Here is an 18,326-nt window from a genome sequence, read left to right as displayed (position 1 = left end):
ATCACCACCGACCCCACAGAAATACGAACTACCATCAGAGAATACTATAAATACCTCTACGCAAATCAACTAGAAAATCTAGAAGAAATGGATAATTTCCTGGACACGTACACTCTTCCAAGACTAAACCAGGAAGAAGTTGAATCCCTGAATAGACCAATAGCAGCCTCTGAAATTGAGGCAACAATTAATAGCCTACCCACCAAAAAAAGCCCAGGACCAGATGGATTCACAGCTGAATTCTACCAGAGGTACAAGGAGGAGCTGGTACCATTCCTTCTGAAACTATTCCAATCAATAGAAAAAGAGGGAATCCTCCCTAACTCATTTTATGAGGCCAACATCATCCTGATACCAAAGCCTGGCAGAGACACAACAAAAAAAAGAGAATTTTAGACCAATCTCCCTGATGAACATCGATGCAAAAATCCTCAATAAAATACTGGCAAACCGGATTCAGCAGCACATCAAAAAGCTTATCCACCATGATCAAGTGGGCTCCATCAGTATCTTTTTCTAGCAACATGAACCACAGACACCAAGAAAACAATGTGAAAAAGTAAGTCAAGGTGCCATCAATAGTAATGATTATTTTTGTGTGTTCACTTTATGTCTTTTTGTTACTACAAAGAAACATAAGCAAAAGTTGTTTGAGAATAACAAAATATCTTCTTTAAAAACTTCCTCCATTAAGTCCAGAAGAAGATAGTAAAGCCACAAAAACAAACATTTGTATCCACTTCTTCTCAATGGGCATATGTTAGGCTATTTGTAAGGTGATAATAGAGAAAAGAAAGCTCAGAAAAGCCTTTGAAAATCACACAATGAAGTCTCAGGCTTAAATTTCTTTCCTCTTCCCTCAGTTTAATTTACTTTTGATGGTTATTTGGACATAGCAGCATACTGCTTTGCACATTCTTGTTGCAAATTTGTTTTCCTTCATTTAAAAAATCAGGCTGGGAAAGCTACAGTGTGTGTATATCGTGAGCTGCTATTACATAAAGAGGAGAAGAGAGGAAGAGAGTTCGTGTTGTATATGAATTACACATGTTGAGAATATTTAGCATGGACTATCTTGAAGCAGATGTGTTTGATGTATTCAAACATGTGCATATTCAAAAATGATGAGAGGTGTTAGGAAAGTTGATCAGTTCTCACCATACTTCCTGCCCAGAAAGTTAGAACAAAGGATTGCTTGATGGAATTGAAGGACAAAGATTTATGAGGGGAGGGGGTACAAAATGAAAGGAAATTCCACTTCGCATTACATTCATTCAACCTTCTCAATCTGCTTCCATGGAAATCCCTGACTTAATAATGTATCAGATTTTAATAAAGCTAATTTTCTGACTGATTGGACCACTTTTACAAGGTTTAGCTGAGATTATGATAAAAATAATAAAATCTCATCTTTGGGTTGTAAACCCTCCCTGGAATGATTAACTTGATTCTGTGCAGAGTTTGGGCAAAGCTATTCAAGGGAAGAGTTGAATTTATTTTTCTTCCTCAGAAGCTGTGCTTTTGGATCATTATGGAGCTAAATGAACCTTTTTGCTTTAGAAAAGCTTGTTCATGACAACCTGAAATGCACTTTGTTGAAGAGACTGCTTCATTTTAGTGTTAGCTGTCATTTTCTAAAACATGTTTAAGTTTCATTTTAAGGATTTATACTTTTTTCATTATAAAAGTAAAACATACTCATTTAAGAAAATGCAGAAAATTAAGGAAAGAAGGAAAAAGCTGGTATCACCCAGGCACAGAGCTACTATTAACTTTTCAGTGAATTTTCCCCTAATCTTATATTTCCCATACAAAAGAGTTTTTACTTGCTGGCTGGCTGGCTTGCATAATATATAATCATGCTTATTTGGAAATTTGTGTCTTGCTTTTCTGACAACATTTTAGCATAAGCATTTTCTCTGTTATTGTACAATCTTTATAGTCATTGCAATGGTTCTGTAACATTTCACTGAGATCATAAACTGTGCTTTACTTAACCATTTCACCATTATTGAATATTTAACTTGTTTTCCATTTTTTGCTATTGTTTAGAATTGTTTTCTTGGAATAAATTCCTGTAAGTGGTGTTACCCAGTCGAAGAATATTAATATTTAAAAAGATCTCACTAATTTGAAATGTAAATAACTAGGAAAAATAGATCTATAGCTTTGTTTGAGTCCACATTTTCCTATTCAAATAATAGGGCACCCCTTTATGTAGGAGGATAGCAAAGACATGCGTCGTAAGCCTTTTGAGTAAACTGATGCCTGCTCCATCATAAAGACAGGACCTGCAGTTCTCGCTGGGGTCCAGCCCTCATTAGTCCCACCCATACCATGCCAAGTGGCCATCATTTTTGGGGTACATCAGCTTCTAAGCTGGTTTGTTGACTCTTTCTAGCAAGCTTTTGTCATTTTTACATAGCACAGTCTCAAATTCCCCTTGTGAAAAACATCTACAATTGCCCCCTGGAGCTTCTTGATGGTATTTGCCTTTCACTACTCATGTAAAATTGAATCTGCTTTCTTTCTGCCTCTTAAGAAACTAAGTAAACTCACCCAGGGACACTCAAGGGCAAATCTGCTAACACAAATAAAGGCAGTTGGACTGGATTACAGAAAGAATATCTCAGAGTGGGGAAAAATGTTTTAGGCCGCATTAAGTTGATTTTTAAGAAAGGCCAACGATATCATATTCAGATCTCTTACCCATAACTTCTACCCTAAGTGCTCTCCTGTTACAGACACAAGCATTGCTCTGAAAAGCTCCTGGGTAGGGGCTGCAGCAAAGGGTCCTGTCCATCCCTGCAGTCTGGGAGACCCACCACGTTATCACAGCAACAGGACGGGGAGGTCAAAGCACCACTTTCTGTCTATGGCAAGAGTGAGATTGTCCTCATTCTACCCCTGCTCCAAGCCCCTGCTCATCTTTGCTCTGGATATGCTGAAACTTGTGATGTGATGTAATGTCAGCATCTGTGCCAGCCAGCTCTGTCACACAGGCTTCCTGTGGGGAAGGAGATAAGTAGAGGGAGGTGTGTTCCAGAGCTCAGTGAGACCAGGGCTTGCAGGAAAAGTTAAGGAAACTGTTGTCCTTGACAAGGGGGCCTTTTGGTAGGAAAATAAGGTCATACTCTAAGGCAGCCTCTAGACAAGTTTTTTCAGTTCAGGGTTGTTAAATTTTTAAATAAATAGCTAATCTCTAAAAATTGGCAAAATTCATAGAAAAATTTAGGTCTTTTATTTCTCTTTTTAACAAATCAGAAGGATAATACTGGACTGCATTTCCATAATGTACCAGTCTGAGTAGCAACTTCCCCTCACCCTGTTACACATTCTTTCCTGTTCACCATAGTTCGACCATTCCCTATTCATTTCTCACAGCTTCCCAGTTCAGTCACTTGCTTCTCCTGGCCAGGTAGGCACCTGAATTTGCAACCTTCAAGATGCAAGAGCATACCTGGGAAAAATTGTGGAGTGCAATGTCCTCTATTAAACATGACAATACCTTGCCTTTCTCATGGATGCTACAGTCTTTATTAGGGGCCAGTGTCACTGGCTATTCTAACTCCTTTGATTGTAGTGACACTCTGAAGAGCTGTTTGCATTTACCTGTACAGATCCTTGGTTGTTCACCTGCACAATCACATAAACAATACTGTTCATATTAACAATGAACTTTCACATTTTCTGAAACGAACAGCATGGGAACTTTCCCTTTTTCATTCACAAAAATTCTGTGGGATGCTTCGCTCACTGCAATAGTATGATACGACTTTAATGAAAACTGGTGTCTATAAGAAACTGTTGGCCATGGTTATTCAATCCTGGGAAATAAAACTGAAGTCTGCAATGAGAGAAGAGAGAATTTCTTTCCATCACATCACATTTCACTATACATCACAATACACAATCAATCAGTGTATTGATTTTTTTTCAACATATCAACATGTAATTTTCATTTACAAAAAGCTAATGTTTATTTTTAAATAACATAAGATGACATGGGCGAAGAAACTTAACTTTCAATAAAAAGTTAGGGTACAATATTACGTATACAGCAGGATCTCAATTTTGCAAGAAGTGGTATTTTATGTGCATATTAAAAGTCTGAAAAGGAATCATTCACAATGTTGTTAGTGATGATCTCTAAGTGGTGAGATACAAATAAATTTTTTTCTTTATATATTTATGGGTTACTAAATTCAGAAAGAGTTATATTTTTAAATTACGTTAAAATGTCTAATTTCAGAATGAGAATAGATTGGCTTGTTTGAGCCTTCTTTTCATTGACTGCTTTAAAATGTCCAGCCCCGTTAAAGTACATTATGTTTATCATCTTTGGGTTAGTGCTGTTTTATGTGAGAATGCTGTTCTGGAACCTCTTACTCATGATTATACAGATTGAAATAGCATTCCAAAATCTTTTTACAAAAAGATATCAGTTATTGTTACAAGACTATGTTGTACATTAATAATATATGTTCAGATCAAATAATTAAATGTCCATTTATTTCTCTCTTCATAATAAAAGGAATCATACTTATTTTTATATCTTTGAGTCTGATCTGAGGCCAGCCAATTTCTCAGACAACACAACTGAGGAAATGCCAGGAAACGGGGACCAGAGCAGGTAGACAGTATGTCTGATATTTACTAGCCTGTGATACTTTTCAGCTAAATGGTAATTCTACCTAACTCTTTTCTTTCTGGATTCTAGGGTAGAGGAATGCATAAAAATGACACACACAAAATGTTGAATATAAGTCATCCACTAGTATGGAAGGTGAACACTGTCCCTTCTATTGCTTTTGCCATGTGGTCAAGTATTTCTGACAAGAAAGTGAGAAACTGGGATGCAGATTATAAGGAGAATACTGCCAAAGTGTGGATATTCTCATATGGAACATTTTTCATGTTTTGTTTTATGAGGAAAAATAGGCATTGCATTAATTACACAGTTTTTCACTTGGAACTCTTATTAATAGATGTTGAATATTATTTATTAACAGGAAAACCAGACATCAAAATTTTTAAAAAGTGAACATCAAATGCTAACCACATTCCTAGAAATAACTGAGTTTTATATTAATAGGCAGAGATCTGAAAAGAGAGAGTGTTCCAGAACTTTTCACTGATTTATTTATGTTACTAAGAGAAAGAACTGCATTGGATCAAAGTTAAGCTAATTACCGAATGTATTTAGACATCCCTAAACAGAGGTTGGGATCTTTATAAACATCATTTGAATTCTTGTCTGGAGATGAAACAGGGATATACCATTTAGAATACCACGTAAATTACTCTTACCAAATCACTTAGCAAGTTTGAAATGGCTTTATAGAAAAGTTTCTCCCTCAGGCATCACTTGTGTCTTGGTGCCCATAGAGCCTGATCGGCCCTTTCGGTTCTCTCCCCGACTTCATCTTTTTCTCAGCCCCTACTTCAAAAGCAGATGATAAAGACCATTCTCCCAGGCATATTTTCTAGCTGCAACTATTAGCATTTGTTTCTCATTCTTTTTTGCAATTAAAAAAAGTAGTACTATTTTTTCAAAATTCGTGCATTCCTTTCAGCTGCAGAGAGGGCCACCTGCAAGTCACTCTGCTCACCCTCCATTTCCACAGAGGAAAAAAAGACAGGCATTGTGTTCTCTGCCCCATGGCTTCTCATCCCTATATCTATTGAAGGACACCCCAGAAACATAATTGTCACATTTCAAGCAAGTGGATAGAAAGTGAGAATTAGAAATTTCCAACCTTTTATTCTAATAAAGGAGCATTCCGTTGTTCAAAAGTGTCTGGGTCTGACAAATATTTCCCCCTTTGTAGCAGAGAGGCCCAGGGTGATGCGAAGACAGAGATGGACCGGAGCTGGCTTGTTCCTTCGTTAATTCAATGACCAGGAAAAGTAAACTTTCCTGACATAGTTTTGTGGTTCACTGCTTTTATTTCCCCTGTCCTCTCTGAGCACCGGACAACTTTTAACTCTACCTCAATAATTAGTCAAGCTCAGACAGCTGAAATTTAAGTCCCTCTGAGAGGTGGTAAAGACATTTTAAAGAGCTATGAATAAAACCATTAACCTATACCGCATTTTTTAGAAGCCCCTGAAATCCTTTTTTTCTTTCAAAATTCGACTTTGACTCTGAAGAAACCAGAGTAATAAATACTTAATTCTTGATACGTTAATTTTCTCAGCATAACCTGTAAATAATCCAGCCTACAAAAAAGATGAACCACTTGATCCACTTACATTGCCTGTTAAAAATGTAATTCTTAAAAACATTAGATGTTCAATATTTTCCCTAAGATGACTCTATTACTTTCAAGCAAAATGCCAGTCATTGTATTGAAAATCCTGAAAAACAGATTGGTGATCAAGACAAAAACCACGCTCTGCAACACGGACAAGCATCTGATGTTGCACTTGCCCCACAGGTGAAGGCTGGTTTCTAGTGCAATCTATCAACTATGCTTTAAGTGAACTGGTATAACACTAGTGAATTTCAAAATCAGTAACAAAGCCAACTTTGGGGAGAACCTATGAAGTAATCAACCCCTGTAGATTTCACCCCTACTCCATTTCTCTTTTTCAAAAGCTCATGTCCTGGGTCTTTTTCCCTAAAACAGCACCAAGCACCCAGGCTTCCTGGCAATTCTTTGTCTGGTTTTGTAACCCCCTGCTCCAGACCTACTGCTTCTCCCCCTCTATTGCTGCTGAACTCTCAACCTCCCCCACCTCTCTTGAAACATGCCCAAGAGTCCCGAGAATCTCCAGGTGAGTTTCTTGGTACAGATTATTAATCTAAGATGCTAATCCTAGTGCAAATTCAAGAAGAATGTCTGAGAGAACCTATTGGTCTTTAAAAGTCTCTTAGAGACAAAAATCCTGGGGCCCTTAAGAATAATGCTAAATCAACTCTGCCTGTTTTCTATAAATGGAATAACAAAGCCTGGATGACAGCATACCTGTTTATAGCAATTTACTGAATATTTTAAGCCCACTGGTAAGACCTACTGCTCGGGAAAAAGATTCCTTTCAAAATATTACGGCTCATCGAAAATCTACCTAGTAGCCCAAGAGTTTTGATGAAGATATATAAAGAGATTAATGTTATTTTCATGCCTGCTAACACAACATTCATTCTGTACCCATGGATCAAGGAGTAGTTTCAACTTTTGAGTCTTATTGTTTAAAAAATACATTTGGTAAGACTATAGCTGCCATAGATGGTGATTTCTTTGATCTGGGCAAAGTAAATTGAAAACCTCTGGAAAGGATTAACCGTTCTAGATGCCATTAAGCATATTTGTGATTCAAGGGGAAAAGTCCAAATAGTAACATTAATATTTAGAAGTTGATTCCAACCCTCATGAATAACTTCGAGCGGTTGAATACTTCAGTGGAGGAAGTAACTGCAGATGTGGTGGAAATAGCAAGAGAACTACAATTAGAAGTGGAGCCTGAAGATGGGACTGAATTGCTGCAATTTCATTATAAAATATCAACAAATGAGGAGTTGCTTCTTATAGATGAATAAAGAAAGTGCTTTCTTGAGATGGAATCTACTCCTGGTGACGATGCTGTAAACATTGTTGAAAGGACAACTAAGGACTTAGAATATTACACAAACAGTTGATAAAGCAGTGGCAGTGTTTGAGAGAATTGACTTCAATTTTGAAACAAGTTTTACTGTGGGTAAAATGCTATCAATTGGCATCACATGCTGCAGAGAAATCTTTAATGAACAGAAGAGTCAATCAATGTGGCAAACTTCATTGCTGTCTTATTTTAAGAAATTGCCACAGTCACCCCCAACCTTCAGGAACCACCTCCCTGATCTATCAGCAGCCATCAATATTGAGGTAAGATTCTCCAGGAACAAAAATATTACAAATTGCCGAAGGCTCAGATAATCACTAGTATTTTTTAGCAGTATTTTTTAAATTAAGGTGTGTACATTTTTAAAAGACATAATGCTATTGCACACGTAACAGACTGCAGTGCAGTGTAAAAGTAACTTTCATTTGCCCTGGGAAACCAAAAAATTTGTGTGACTCCCTTTATTGCGATATTCATTTTATTTTGGTGGCCTAGGACTGAACTCGTGATATCTCTGAGGTATGCCTGTATAGGCGTAGAAAATCAAATTGAAGTTAGTAAACCTAGTGTTTACCCTGACCTAAAATTATTCACTTGGAGGTCTTATTGATGCTTCTTTCCTGTCATACTTTATAAACACAATTCTCTAAACTTATTTATGCTTTTCCTTTTTCAGCTACAACAGCCGCTCTCAACTGCATTCACTCCGCATATGTGTCATGATCAGTTGTGAGATGTCACAAGAAATTTGTTACTGGTAATAGTTTCTCTGAAGCCTGCAAAGTATTTGCTTTCCTTTTTCGAAGAAGAGGTTTCCTGGCTATAGCAACCATCTCACAGTCTCGTTACAGCTAGAATAACCCTGACAGCACCCTTGGGAGTGGCTGCATATGTGAAAGCCATCTACCATGGATGATAAGGCAGAAAAAATGTTGACAAACTCTGCTACAGCAAGGGATCTAGTAACTGAATATTAGGGAAATTATTGGATCATATATGCTAATGGACTCCTATTCAATTAAACCAAATGCCTAGAGGAGCAAGGTAGATGATCACAAGAAGGAATAGGGCATGATGTTGATTCTGTGACCAGAAGAACACACCAGGTAAAAAGAGGCAGCAGCTATCCTCCTCCGACTGATTGCTATCATGAGAGAAAGCAAGCCTAGTATTGCCAGCACATCCAATTTTTCCAAAGAAAGTAGAAATGCAGATTTTTCAAATGGAAGCTCTTCATTTGTAAACATGAGTATGCACGCAAAACAAAGAACCCAATTCACAATTTGTTAAACTGTCTTTGGGACGATAGTACACGACCAGCCAGATCAGTCTGCAGACCACAGTTTGCAATCTGTGAATTAGATAAAACATTAACTAGCAAGACTCAGTTGGATGAGGTTTAGCATTCAAAGATGAGTGGGACCCAATCCCTGGCTGCGAGGGACTGATAAGGGAGAAAAGGAAAGCACGAAAGTTAGGTAACACGAGGCAAAAAAAAAAAAAAAAAAACCAAAACTGCCTTTGGAGAAGCAAAAAATACTATTTAGCTAGGAAGAGGAACAAACAGACTTGGGAGCTTGTATCTTAACATTTCTCAGCAATTTAGCTGAGCTTTGGGAAAGTCTGGCACCTGAGCTGTATCTCAACAGATAAGCATTCTTCAACAGATCCACCTCCACCTGGGATTCAAGAGCAGATGGAAGACCTCTTAATCAGAGTCACTGTTACATCAGAAGACTTGTAGATACAGCCCCACATGCACAGTGGTTGCAAATGGATGACATATTCACACAGAATAGGGAAAGAGACCTCTTCCTCTAGGCACTTGCAAACCCCATGACAGGATGCATGGCTTGGCCAGAAGACTGTGGCATGGATTTCATCCCCCAGCTATTCCCTCAGCTAGGCCCCCTTTTGCAGGACACAAAATGCTGGGCATATTTACCAAGCTGCCCAGCTCCTTCCCAACGAAGGCATGCATCTCCAGATGTGCTTTTTTTTGAGCCTAGTAAAATGTAAACTGTGTTGAAAATTATTTTTCTGCGGTCTTCCTACCTGTCGTGTGGATGGAAATCAGGAGCCCTTGGGATGTAGAGCTATTTAAAAATAAATGTGGCATATGTAACCATAGCAAGTGATTATATCAATTCTAAATGGACTTTGCCCTAAGAAAAATAAAAAGCCAAGCTTTGGGGTTTCATTTCATTTACCAGAACCCAAGTGAATTGAGCGTGATTGAAGTGCCTGTGTTTGGCTGGGCTCCTCTATGTAATGCTGGCTTGTTGGACTGGTTTGAGTGGACCCAGCTGTAAAACTAAGAAGCCCCTCTGGACACAATCTCTTCCCAGATGCAAAAAATACCTCCTCTTTGAGAAGCTGGGGGAATAATTCTGCTCCAACAATAGGACATTCTTTCTTCTTGAAAGTTTTATTTTTTCAGGGAATAGGAATGGAGCAGGAGGTTATTCTCTGCCACAAGGCAATGCCCAGAGCAGGGACAAAGTCCTAACCTAGTTAGGAGAATGGGAATTTGATCCAGCATCCCAAAGAGAAAATTGTCCTATGTTTCTCGTTAGACACAGCACCCTTGTCTCAATGGCACATCTACTGTGTATGTGTGTGCACGTGCGCACTCATGCACGTGTGTCAGTGTTGCCAGATGGGAACAAGAATCACTAAGATTCTTGGAACCTGACTTTGTTTTTATTTCAGAAGGCATCTCACTCACAGAGTTCTTTCAAAAACCCCAGAGCTAAAATATTTCACCAAGCCATATTACAACAATGTGGATTATGTTGTGTAGGAGTATAGGAGGTGCGTACATTCTCTTCCTACACGTTGCTTTGTGGATCGTTGTGTAGCCATAACCTCTTGTAGAAATGTTACCCCTCCTTTATTTTTCTGTCAGGGTGTACTCAGCTGTTCTCCCATACAACCTTGTAAAACGGTTGTCTCCCAGTTTTATTTTAGCTCACCACTTAGTTTGAAACTCTCGCTTCTTGATTCAATTTGAAAAACTGTGAGAGTTCAGATTGAAACAAAACAAAAAAGCATTACCTCTCTGTCTGATGTTGACTTTCAAATTGGCTACAGGGCTCCTGGGATTGAACAGAAGATATTTGGTATCTTCTTGTAAGGAGCATTTTTTCCCTTCTTTTTAATAGAAAATTTCTGACTGAGACAAAGAGGCCAAGAGAGTGTGTTGAAAAATCAGAACACCTCATGTGGTTATTCCAATGGAAAACCAAAAAGAAACATAAGCCTTGTACAGCACCTCAGTCCCTAGGCAGGAAACATGAACTCACGAAGTCAGGAGTGGTAATTCACCTCATTGGGGTTCTAAAGTAATTAAATGGGCATTGGAAAACCTAACTCTGAATGGATTTAAGCTGTCGCTGGGGATGTACCATTCCTTCCTTGGGAAGAAGGTGAAAATATGCATTATGATGGCAAACAAGAAAGCTTTCAATTTGATTCTGTACTTCTTTATAACATTTGCTACTTTCTGTCTGTCATATTTGAGTTTATCTTCCTTTCTCTAGCAATAAGGAAGCAATGTTATAGCTTGTTATGTTGAAGTTGTGAAGGAAGTATGTACCTAGCTGAAGAAAGCATGTCATTATTTTTCTTAATTATTTCAGAAATGTCACCTGCAATACCATCCAGTCTTTTGTATCTGTGAGGAGAAAATTGAATAACCACCCATTTCCCAAGAACCGCTTTAAAAAGTTTGCAGTCAATTTTTTCGGATGGCTGTGAAACAATTCAGTGATATGGGTAAGCTTGCAGGATGATAGGAGACCCATTACATGTAATCAGGAAAAAAATATTATGGTGTATACAGGCAGACTGTTTCACATAGTTCAGTTAGTTTAGGTTAAGAAATGTTTTCTCTCAGGAAATGCCTTTAAACCAGGGCTACATTTTATTTAATGATGTGGAAAATTTCCACAAAATATCCTTATGAGAAATGTATTTAATTTTCTCTTTTTAAGCCAGTCAGCAAGTAAAGTGAGCTGCATATTGCTCGCATTACTAACACCACCTGGCAGAGCATATTGAAATATGCCTGGTCATGCACATTCAGAGGTAATGTTAGTTGGGAGCACTTGGTATGGTTGCTTAGCACTTTCCAGAAACTGATTGACTTCAGCTGCTGAAAATTTTTGCCTCGATTTTGACATATGTTGAAATCTAGAGTAAAACCCCCTTGCCTTTTTCTGTCCCCAAGTACAAAGAAATAAACAGAAGTACATCCTGGCATCACTAAACAGGATCCTCACCTTCTTACAGCTTTAATGACTGCATTGAAGAAAGAGCATTTATGCCTTGATGTAAAAGAGCAGCTATTAATCGTAGTGTCCTCTGGGTAGGTGGGGGGCATTAAAATATTCAGGAAATATGACTGAACTCGAAGTGTGCACCTTATTTCCTCCACTCTGGCCACTATCCTAACTCAATTTATCTTTCTCGGGGTTTAATCACAAACAGGTCACTCTCTGTTTGTGAGAGTCCTTCCCTGGGTCATTCTGTTTCTTTCTCTGACCTCTGGTGGAGGCAGGCTTGCTCCACTCTGCTCCATAAACACTGCCAGGCAATAATGCCATTCTCGAAATATGTGGAATTCAGTTATGAAAACCACTGGGTTGACAGTGATAAAACAGTGTGCTAAATTATCTTCCCCCCTCTATTTATAATGTGCAAACTCTAATTTTTACTCCAAGTAAAAAGTAAACTAAAGATAGGCAGATTTTTGATAGAGGTAGGTATGATAGAAAAATTCTTGGTGCAAAATGAAACGTATCTGATTTATTTAAGATTTCCTCTCTTATTTAACCTTCACTCTTGCTTCCAGCTCAAGAATACTGCTTGAACACTACAAAGACAAAGTGTGTTTTTCAGAAGTCAGATACACAAAGGAAGATTGTATGGGGAGGGCTGCTTAGGCATTTTAATTCTATTAAAGCAGTCACAGGATATTGTGTCTTTATAGAATCAATTTCTACAAATTTTAAATATGTACACTGAGCCTAAAGTCCCTACATGATCAGCAAATTAATAGAAAAATCAACATACTAAGGTTATGGGCACAATAAAATGGTAGTCCTAGTAGTCCTTGGTAAAGGCGATGATTATGTTTACCCCATCCCCTATGGTTAAATGTTGAGAGTTTTAGATGTGATAATAGCCTTTAAGGAGGGTGTCAGCTATGAGTTGAAAATGAAGCATCATTGTTATGTGGAAAGAGTTTTGCCCTCCAGACTGCTGATTGACACTAGGCCATGGATAAACTTTGGGGTATGCGACTTGTGCAGCAGTTGCTTGAAGCCAAGTGCCTGACCTTATCTTAATCCAATGGGAACAAAAAGGAACCAGTGTCCTGCAACACAGTATATCCTCTCTTTGACCTGGAGACAGATGTTATCTCATGCTGAGTGGAGGTTATTTTAAACACAGCTTTCAGTTCCTGGGAAATATACTGGTCTTCCCGACTGAGGGCCAGAAGTGTCTCTTAAAAAAAAATATTACAAGACAAAGATCTCCCATGAATGGTCAAATATTTGGTCTCCCTCACCAGGTGTCTTGTTTAATTAGTTGCCAATAGCTGATAATTCCAAAATAAATTGACCATGGGCTCCATATAATGCAATAACCAATGGGTATGCATTCCAAGGTGACATTATTGAGTAAGGGAAATACTCTTTTGTAGATAATTAATATGCTATTGCTTTTGATAGCTTCAGATTACCTATTAGAGAGATTTATAGAATAATGTTTTATGCTGATGGGAAAAATATAATGAATGATCATAAAATATATACTTCTGTTATTTTTCTATTATTATATTTGACCCTCTATTCCATACATTAGCTCTATACAGGATAAAAATATTAATTCATATCTTTTGCTCATTTTCCTAATTAATTTCATACAGTGTCCCTTTTTTCTCCTTAGGACAATTAGGTAAAAATGTCTAGTTACTCAGATTTCATTGAGGGTTTGAATAGCTCAATAAAGGCTCTAATAATTTTTCTCTGTTGCAGAATAGCATAATGCAAGACTGTTGAATTTCATACCATGTATTGGACCTTCCTTTTTTTTTTTTTTTTCAGACAGAGTCTTGTTCTATTGCCCAGGCTGGAGTGCGGCAGCTTGATCTTGGCTCACCGCCACCTCTGCCTCCTGGATTCAAGCGATTCTTCAGCCTCTTGAGTAGCTGGGAGTACAGGTGCCCGCACCATGCCCGGCTAATTTTTGTATTTTTAATAGAGATGGGGTTTCACCATATTGGCCAGGCTAGTCTTGAGCTCCTGACCTTGTGGTCCACCCTCCTCGGCCTCCCAAAGTGTTGGGATTACAGGCGTGAGCCACTGCGCTCAGCCTGGACCTTCCATCTTACAGTGTCTGTTTGGAGTCCCAGCCAAGAGTGGTTGCCTTAACTCATACTATGCATAGTTGTCCTAGATCTTTTTGAGTAAAGTCACCACAATTAATTATACTCTTTTAGGTAAATATTTCAGGAAACATTTTAATATTGGTATCTTACAGTTATTTATTTCAACCAACTTTCCTGACTATAGACACAATGCATATGCATGATAAGAAATTTAGAAAAAAACAGAAAAATATAAATTACTTTCGGAAAGTAATGTTAGTTATTTTCTCCCCATTTTATTGTCCTTCCCCCAAAACAATTTAAATTGAATATTGATTTTATTTCTCAATTAAGAATATATCAAGATTATAACTGCATATTGATTCAATCAGTCTTTGAAGCAAGTGTTTTAGAATTCAAGAGGCACAGAGGTTTTTAATTTCTTGCATCTCCTGAGAACAGAACACCTTTCTAATTTCCCAAAATAATTTGTCTGAACTAATAGATGATGGGACCCAATTCTCCAACCTTTATTTAAGGAAAAATTGCCAGTGGAGCCAGATCTTAAGAACGTGGCAGTCAGTCTGTATTTCGTGTCCTGACCAGTCTGATGGCCATTCACATGTGAGTCCTTCTAGGATATTACGGTGCATACCATCTGGCTTTGGAGGTTTGAAACACTTACATGTCTTCTGTGCTATATAACGACTTCCTGGAACACTTTATTCTCCATCAATGTTGTACTAAAAATGATTGCAGGAGAAATGTTTGTTTTACTTTAAACTTCTTTTGTTGAAACTGCATCTCTTAAATTCTCCGCTTGGTGTCAAATTCTTTGTGAAATCTATCTTTGGCAACAGAGTTTTTCATCCAGCTTCTGAACTACCATATGTATTTTTCAACAATTTATTTTGTGTACCCTCTGTTTATCTACCCCATCCCATCTGAATTTACTTTGGTAGTTCAGTGGCTATAATTATGTCCAGGTAGATTTTCATTTGCTACAAGCTGTTTTATTTTAAAGAATTTCTGTTTTCTCTCTGAAGAAGTCATTTCTCTGCTTTATCACACAGGGATTGCTCTTTCTTGCCCTTGTGCTTTAGTTTTCAAAAGTGTAGTGACCTTCAGTGCCTTTAACTCACGGGCTTATACAACCTCAAGGCTGATTCTAGGCTGCTGGGGCTTTTTGTGTTTGTTTGTTTGTCTCTCCTCTGTATGAAATTTGTCCACTGGGTTGCTGCTGCTGCTCACCATGTCGAGAATGATAAAATTATAAACTCTCACTCAGTGTTGAATGGCTTTGCTAAGGTTCATCTAACTTAGTACTGCTTAACCTTTTGTATTTTATGTCCAATCAACATGACTAAATTGTAAACTTATTGAAGGCAGGGGATATGGCTTATTAATATTAATCTAAACATCCCCAGTGTCTAGCACAGTGTCTGACATATATGAAGTACTCAGTTAAGTATTGAATCAAAGAAGATTGAGCATCCCTGGACCTCACCATGATTTAGAACGCTTACTTTTTTCAAGGCTGACTCTGACTTTTATTAGTTTACATAAAATATGTATCATCTATGGACAGGTTTAAAGATATTGAAATTGCGGAAGTACTTTTGGGAGTAAGTTTTGGTGTTTTTGCTAAAACAAAAGTATCTCTAGAACATAAAAGTAGTCATGATACTGTTGCCATTATAAATACAGATGGCAGAGAATAAATATATAATTGTTCTGACATCCTGTGTCTACCTGTACTGCTCCTCCAGCCCATGGGTGGCATGCAGCCTACCAGCTGAAAACCATCAGTCCGGTGCCATCAGCGAGCTAGCCCTGCTTCCTCTCACCAGGACTTCCTGCCGGGTGTCTCCAGGCATCTGCTGGGACAGCTCCTCAGAGGGTACAGACCATCAATCAAGGCTGTCCTTCCATCACCAGCTCTATCAATAACAATAATAATAACAACTACAGCTGCTGGGATTTATTGTGTGCTTAGCACATTCCAGATGATGTTCTAATCATTTTAAAATGTCTAGTTCATTTAATCTTATGATACAATTAGAAGATACTACTCTTCATGTCATTTTTCTGATTAGAAAACTGAAGAACCAAGAAGGTAAATAATTTGTTTAAGATCAAACAGGACTGGGATTCAAACCCAAGCAGCCTTATTTTAAACCTTATGCTCTTATTCCTCATGCTGTTTTACTTTCTGGAAAATTCCTTCTTATATTGCTTGCTCTGAAATCTACTTCTTGTAACATCCACCCATAGAGCCTACTGTATATCCACAGAAGTGTAATTCTTTTTCACATGACAGACTCTTAAATATTCGATGATGAATATCACATCTCCCTGAATTGCCTCTTCCCACGGTTCAGTATCACAGATGGCATGAGATTGGGCCTTTTGATCCTCTGAGTTACTCTACCCTACTTTGTAAATGTCTTTATCATAAACTGAACCTAGTTTGACAGAGGAATGGGATGGACTATAGGAGTCTCATATTTTAGTGATGATGTTTCTCTTTGTATATCCTGAAACTAGATAACTTCAACTCTCTGTTGGCTCAGTTTGAGTTGAATGAATGCCTTCTACAGCTCTGAAGTATCTTGCAAGAAAATTTTAGTTTGGTCCTGTCTCTAATGTTGCTTGTAAGTCTCCCTATTTAAACTTTCTTAGCTGTTGTAAACACCTCTTTGCATTATGATCTGCCACCAGCAAACTAAGTAACCTTCTTACATGGCCTTTGTCGTGAGGCCCCACAGTTCATACTATGTCCTCCTTGCTGTGGACTAGTTTGATCCTCACTCATCCCTTCTGTGTTCCTCTTGTGCACACAGGGAGAGCCCAGCTCCTCCCTGCACCAAACTCAGACTCAGGGCACTCATTTGGCATTCACCTTGCAGATATGTTAATTATACTATTCCCATGCCATGTGATATGAAAAACATCCACAAGACCCCCCACAATCCCAAGATTTGGGGAAAAGGAGGAGAATAAAAAGTAGCTCCTTCTTATAAAGTGATAGAAACCTGTTACCCATTTTCCAGGAGATGTCAGGGTGTCACTGGGGTCACCACAGTCACCACAGACCAGGAACTGTGTGGAAAATAAAACGTCATCCTCTCCTTTTGCTTATTTTATTGATCAGTAATAGTAGTGCTGGCTTATAAGGAAATTAAAATGCTGAATTGATGTAAATATACTTTAAAATGTACAAAACATTCAACAACTATTATAGTAGGTACATCTCATCCAGTTATCAGTCCCTATGAGGCAGCCAAGGATGCAGAGAATTGCACAGCAGTTGTTTCCTATATGTCACCAGGGTGTGTGAACAGAGGAGTCCTTGAGATGCAGCATGCGTATGAGCCTATTTTATTGAAGAGACCTCAGCCTCAAAAATTCTCCAAGATTTCTGTAAGTTGAAGTTTAATTAAGAAGGTTCTGTGTACCAAGGAAGTGAGGGGATGTAAACTATACGGTGGGAACTGTGCCTTATCCACAGTATAACTAGCACCTTTTGGTAAGAATGGCCTGCCCTGAGAAACTGATTGTAGGCATTGTACAGCACCGCTTCTTCCCAGCATCCTCAGTGGTTCTCAAAGCACTGACATCATCTGGGATCTCATTAGAAATTCTAATTTTCAGGCCCTACCCAGATTTACTCAGTTCAGTCTCTCATCTGTCCACCTATTATGCCAGAAACTCTGGAGGTGGGACCCAGCAATCTGTGGTTTAACAAGCCTTGCAGGTGATTCTGGTGCAGAACTAGTGGTTTACATCAGGGAGAATTATAGAGGCTGCCCTTCCACAACCCCATGACTATATTTCAACGGTTGCATATTGAGTGAAAATGCTACACAACATTCCCCAGCCTAGTATCAAAAAGGCATAGCCTGAACCTGCCTGAACGCTCCTAGAGCTTCTAGCCTCTTATGTTGTTCTTTCTGTCTTTCTTTTGTCTCCCTTACTTCTGTCTCCCTTGTTTTCCTGGACAACTCCTACTTGCCCTACATAGTCCTGTTCGAGTACCATTTTCCTTGTGAAAACTTTCCTGACACCAACATCCCTGACAAAGTTATTTACACCCGCTGTACAAATTTTACTCTTTGTATTTTTCAGAACTATAGACATTGCTCTAAGTTGTTTATCAAAGGCCTCTTTGGGTTTCTCTTCTTTCTCAGTCAATCCCCAATTTGTTGGTAACCTCAGGGCTGTCTCACTTGTGTTCTCTTCCTGGATGATCTCATCCATTGGCATGGTTTCAACTACCATCTTTTAGCTGATACTTCTAAAATCCATATATCTAACTGCTATGGTTTGAATGTATTTTCCCCCT

The sequence above is a fragment of the Piliocolobus tephrosceles genome, chromosome 4 (genome assembly GCF_002776525.5).
Source record: "Piliocolobus tephrosceles isolate RC106 chromosome 4, ASM277652v3, whole genome shotgun sequence".
NCBI classification, from domain to species: Eukaryota; Metazoa; Chordata; class Mammalia; order Primates; family Cercopithecidae; genus Piliocolobus; species Piliocolobus tephrosceles.
This window is presented reverse-complemented; position numbering follows the sequence as displayed.